The 6,070-nt window shown below is 41.6% G+C and overlaps 2 pseudogenes; both read right to left on the bottom strand.

Annotated features, from left to right (window-relative positions):
* Positions 1–1,184: 1,184 nt before the first annotated feature.
* On the bottom strand, positions 1,185–1,351 carry LOC145265254 (U2 spliceosomal RNA; annotated as a pseudogene).
* Positions 1,352–3,017: 1,666 nt separating this feature from the next.
* LOC145265248 (U2 spliceosomal RNA) lies at positions 3,018–3,184 on the bottom strand (annotated as a pseudogene).
* Between the last annotated feature and the right edge of the window lie 2,886 nt (positions 3,185–6,070).

Genomic DNA, 6,070 nt, shown 5'->3' with positions numbered 1-6,070 from the left:
GCAGGATAGTGACAATTCGTATGAAGGGTTTCCCCTACATTGACCAAAATCTTATATGTGGGGTTGGTATTTATTTGCTCCCCCACCGAGCAAATTAGCACAAGGCCGATTTTTAATGTGAAGAAAGAACAGAAAATGGGGACCAGTTCCCGGGGAGTAGGGGAGCTGGATAGTGACAATTGGTATGAAGGGTTGCCCCTACATTGACCAAGGTCATATATGTGGGGTTGCCCCCACATATGGTCTTTGCTTTCAGTATCTGCCGGAACAGATGCTACACTTTGATCTTGGTTAAAGGCCAAGAAAAAGAGCATTTATTTTCTCCCCCACCCAGCAAATTATGCGCAAGGCCGATTTTTAATGTAAGGAGTCAAGAGGAAATGGGGCCAACTCCCCGGGGAGTAGAGGAGCTGCACAGTGAAAATTTGTATGAAGGGTTTCTCCTATATTGACCAAGATCTTATGTATGAGGTTGGTATTTATTTGCTCCCCCACGGAGCAACTGAGGCACAAGGCCGATTTTTAATGTGAGGAGTGAAGGGGAAATGGGGACCAGCCCCCGGGGAGTAGGTGAGCTGGATAGTGACAATTGGTATGAAGGCTTGTCCCTACATTGACCAAGGTCTTATATGGGGACTTTCCCCCACATATGGTCTTTGCTTGCAGTATCTGCCGGAAAAGATACTACACTTTGATCTTGCCCAAAAGGCCAAGAAAAGGGTATTTATTTGCTCCCCCCTCAACCGAGAAAATTAGGCACAAGGCTGATTTTTAATGTGAGGAGTGAAGGGTAAATGGGGGCTAAATCCCTGGTGATTGCTATGAAGTCTTGCCACTACATTGACCAAGGTCTGACATGTGGGTTTACCCCCACATATGGTCTTTGACTAGCAGTATCTGCCGGACAGATACTACACTTTGATCCTAGTCAAAGGCCAAGAAAATGGGGATTTATTTGCTCTCCACACCGAGCACATTAGGCACCAGGCCGATTTTTAATGTGAGGAGTTAATGGGAAATGGGGATCCACTTCCAGGGGAGTAGGGGAGCTGAATATTGACAATTGGCATGAAGGGTTTCCCCTACATTGACCAAGATCTTATATGTGGGGTTGGGATTTATTTGCTCCCCCACCGAGCAAATAAGGCACAACTCTGATTTTTAATGTGAGGAGTGAAGGAGAAATGGGGACCAACTCCCCGGGGAGTAGGGGAGCTGGATAGTGACAATTGGTATGAAGGCTTGTCCCTACATTGACCAAGGTCTTATATGTGGTGTTGCCCCCACATATGGTCTTTGCTTGCAGAACAGATACTACACTTTGATCTTGGCCAAAAGGCCAAGAAAATGGAGGGTATTCATTTGCTCCCCACCGAGCAAATTGGGCACAATGCCGATTTTTAATGTGAGGAGTGAATGGGAATAGGGGACCAAATCCCCGTGGAGTAGGGGAGCTGGATAGTAACAATTGGTCTGAAGGGTTGCCGCTACATTAACGAAGGTCTTATATGTGAGGCTGCCCCCACATATGGTCTTTGCTTGCAGTATATGCCGGAACAGATACTACACTTTGATATAAGCCAAAAGGCCAAGAAAAAGGGTATTTATTTGTTCCCCCACCGAGCAAAGGCACAAGGCGTATTTTTAACGTCAGGAGTCAAGGGGAAATGGGGACCAACTCCCCGGGGAGTACGGGAGCTTGATAGTTACAATTGGTATGAAGGATTTCCCTACATTGACCCGGATTTTATATGTGGGGTTGGTATTTATTTGCTTACCGACCTCGCAATTAAGGGACAAGCCCGATTTTTAATGTGAGGAGTGAAGGGAAAATGGGGACCAACTTCCCGGGGAGTAGGGCAGCTTGATAGTGACAATTGGTATGAAGGGTTGCCGGATTTCTTTGCTCCGCCACCGAGCAAAGTAGGCACAAGGCCGATGTTTTTCATGTGAGGAGTAAAGGGGAAATGGGGACCAGCTCCCCGGAGAGTAGGGGAACTGGATAGTGACAATTGGTATGAAGGGTTGCCCTTACATTGACCAAGGTCATATATGTGGGGTTGCCCCCACATATGGTCTTTGCTTTCAGTATCTGCCGGAACAGATGCTACACTTTGATCTTGGTTAAAGGCCAAGAAAAAGAGCATTTATTTTCTCCCCCACCCAGCAAATTATGCGCAAGGCCGATTTTTAATGTAAGGAGTCAAGAGGAAATGGGGCCAACTCCCCGGGGAGTAGAGGAGCTGCACAGTGAAAATTTGTATGAAGGGTTTCCCCTATATTGACCAAGATCTTATGTATGAGGTTGGTATTTATTTGCTCCCCCACGGAGCAACTGAGGCACAAGGCCGATTTTTAATGTGAGGAGTGAAGGGGAAATGGGGACCAGCCCCCGGGGAGTAGGTGAGCTGGATAGTGACAATTGGTATGAAGGCTTGTCCCTACATTGACCAAGGTCTTATATGGGGACTTTCCCCCACATATGGTCTTTGCTTGCAGTATCTGCCGGAAAAGATACTACACTTTGATCTTGCCCAAAAGGCCAAGAAAAGGGTATTTATTTGCTCCCCCCTCAACCGAGAAAATTAGGCACAAGGCTGATTTTTAATGTGAGGAGTGAAGGGTAAATGGGGGCCAAATCCCTGGTGATTGCTATGAAGTCTTGCCACTACATTGACCAAGGTCTGACATGTGGGTTTACCCCCACATATGGTCTTTGACTAGCAGTATCTGCCGGACAGATACTACACTTTGATCCTAGTCAAAGGCCAAGAAAATGGGGATTTATTTGCTCTCCACACCGAGCACATTAGGCACCAGGCCGATTTTTAATGTGAGGAGTTAATGGGAAATGGGGATCCACTCCCAGGGGAGTAGGGGAGCTGAATATTGACAATTGGCATGAAGGGTTTCCCCTACATTGACCAAGATCTTATATGTGGGGTTGGGATTTATTTGCTCCCCCACCGAGCAAATAAGGCACAACTCTGATTTTTAATGTGAGGAGTGAAGGAGAAATGGGGACCAACTCCCCGGGGAGTAGGGGAGCTGGATAGTGACAATTGGTATGAAGGCTTGTCCCTACATTGACCAAGGTCTTATATGTGGTGTTGCCCCCACATATGGTCTTTGCTTGCAGAACAGATACTACACTTTGATCTTGGCCAAAAGGCCAAGAAAATGGAGGGTATTCATTTGCTCCCCACCGAGCAAATTGGGCACAATGCCAGTTTTTAATGTGAGGAGTGAATGGGAATTGGGGACCAAATCCCCGTGGAGTAGGGGAGCTGGATAGTAACAATTGGTCTGAAGGGTTGCCGCTACATTAACGAAGGTCTTACATGTGAGGCTGCCCCCACATATGGTCTTTGCTTGCAGTATATGCCGGAACAGATACTACACTTTGATATAAGCCAAAAGGCCAAGAAAAAGGGTATTTATTTGTTCCCCCACCGAGCAAAGGCACAAGGCGTATTTTTAACGTCAGGAGTCAAGGGGAAATGGGGACCAACTCCCCGGGGAGTACGGGAGCTTGATAGTTACAATTGGTATGAAGGATTTCCCTACATTGACCCGGATTTTATATGTGGGGTTGGTATTTATTTGCTTACCGACCTCGCAATTAAGGGACAAGCCCGATTTTTAATGTGAGGAGTGAAGGGAAAATGGGGACCAACTTCCCGGGGAGTAGGGCAGCTTGATAGTGACAATTGGTATGAAGGGTTGCCGGATTTCTTTGCTCCGCCACCGAGCAAAGTAGGCACAAGGCCGATGTTTTTCATGTGAGGAGTAAAGGGGAAATGGGGACCAGCTCCCCGGAAAGTAGGGGAACTGGATAGTGACAATTGGTATGAAGTTTGTCCCTACATTGACCAAGGTCTTATATGTGCAGTTTTCCCCACATATGGTCTTTGCTTGCAGTATCTGCCAGAACACTTTGATCTTGGCCCGAAGGCCAAGAAAAACCTAAAAAGCTAAAAACAGCATCTATTAATAACAGACCTTTGATCTTAACCAAAAAGGCCAAGCACAAAAGTGTTACAGACAGAGCGACCGACAGACCGACCGACCGACAGACCGACCGACCGACCGACTGAGGTATTTATAGAGTCGCTTGCACGAGACTAAAAATATTTCCATGTCAATGTACCCACCAAGATTCAGAGAAAAGATGCGTCATGTGCAGATAAGTGTTTTTACTGCCTGCATTGTTTAAATTGTAAATATTGATGCATCATCCTAACCATTATTATCATATATTCTAAATACAAAATTCTCCTACATTACATACTAAATGGTCATATTCACTCTTAGTCTATGAGATGGATCGTATAACTCTGCATCCATTTTTATTGTAAAATAATATAGCTGGTCTGTATGACGGTTGTATTAGATTTTGATCTACATTTTTGCTATAGGCTAAGGGAGATCTTCTTTCTGTTTTTATAATATAGAAGCGAAATCACAACTTTCATCGCCTAGACAGACATATATATTTAAAAACAAATCAAATTTCTTTTTACGTGGGAAATAAATAAGTGCTTATTTTTCTCTGAAAACCTCAAAGCAATTTCATGCAATTTTCTTTTCTCTTTCCTGTCGTTCATGGACATAAAATACGAGGGCGGCATCTTAATAATCTACCCATTTATTTAATAATGTATTGATTTTATCTTGAACTTATCACAGTCGGACGTTCGTCGCCATGTTAAGAATTTGATCAGGGTGTATGAATCAAATTGAAAACACTATTGGCGGAACACTACTCACCGTTTGATGCAAACTATGCACCATGTCATATGTATCTCTTGCGTTTTTGTTTTATCTTTATTTTTATATAATTAAATGTTATTTTTAACTTAATTATATAACATATATGAAGTGTTTTCAATAAGTTTCCAGAATCCTTTTCTACGGGCATTTAAAATTGTCATAGGCTCTTAAAAATGCAGTATGTTATTGTAATACATCCTGTTGATGACTGACTAGGTTTATGATTTCATGTTCAAATGAACAGTTACAGCAGAGATTGAAATATACCCTACTAAAGCCTGAGCAGCACAGCTGGTGAATTAAAAAAAATCAATCTGAACGTGAATACAATTTAGAAGAACGATATGCAATACATACCAGAGTTGATTAGTCATATAATTAATTACATAGATAAGGACCGTCGTGTACAGGTTGATGTTAGCGTGGGAAATGTACACATAACTATTCGCGAAGAACTGAAAATGCGGGAGATTTGGACGAAGTTTCTTCCAAGGGCACCCCATCCTTCTCACAGACTATTTGATCAAGATGGGCATCAAAGCTAATCTTCATCACCCTTATAGTCCAGACTTTGCTCCCTGTAACTTTTGGTTATTCCCTAAGCCCAACGAAAATATTTAAAATGATGGAAACAGACAGTTCTTTATCAGAGAAACAAGAAGAATGAAGAATGGCTGGTTCAACCGGTAAATTGCGATTTATCATAATACAATTATGAAATGGTTATGCATTAGATGAGAGGAATGTAAATTATACACAACCATGATTAAAAATAATTATTTACTGATTTAATCAATGTTCATTTTAACATTGATTATTTAAATTTCACAAGTAATTAAGTAAGCGATATTAATCAATAAATATCATTTAAGTCGGTGTTCATACTACTGCATTAAATTACAACCCGGGCAACATCAGGTACAAAATTATATAATAACTTGAGTTTAATTTTTCTCATACTTTAATATGCAGAATGCGTACATGTATATATATATATATATATATACATATATATATATATATATGTATGTATATATGGGTATGTATACATGCATATATATATATATATATATATATATGTATATATATATAAATTCAATATGGAGTAATGGAAGAATATAAAGGTATCTGCAGCTTCTCTTCCAATTTTCAAATTTCGCCATGTCAAATCACATTTTAATTCCTTTTGACGGATTGATTATTAATTGTCTGTATTTTTGAGATGAGGTGTTTTCATTGATTTCATTGATTTCATTGATTGAGATTGTCGGACTGACTTCCTCATCTTGGTTGTTAT

This window comes from Euprymna scolopes, chromosome 3 (assembly GCF_053919585.1).
Source record: "Euprymna scolopes isolate OS-2025 chromosome 3, ASM5391958v1, whole genome shotgun sequence".
In the NCBI taxonomy this organism is placed as follows: Eukaryota; Metazoa; Mollusca; class Cephalopoda; order Sepiida; family Sepiolidae; genus Euprymna; species Euprymna scolopes.
The sequence above is the reverse complement of the archived record's forward strand: the minus strand, read 5'-3'. Positions and strand labels throughout refer to the sequence as shown.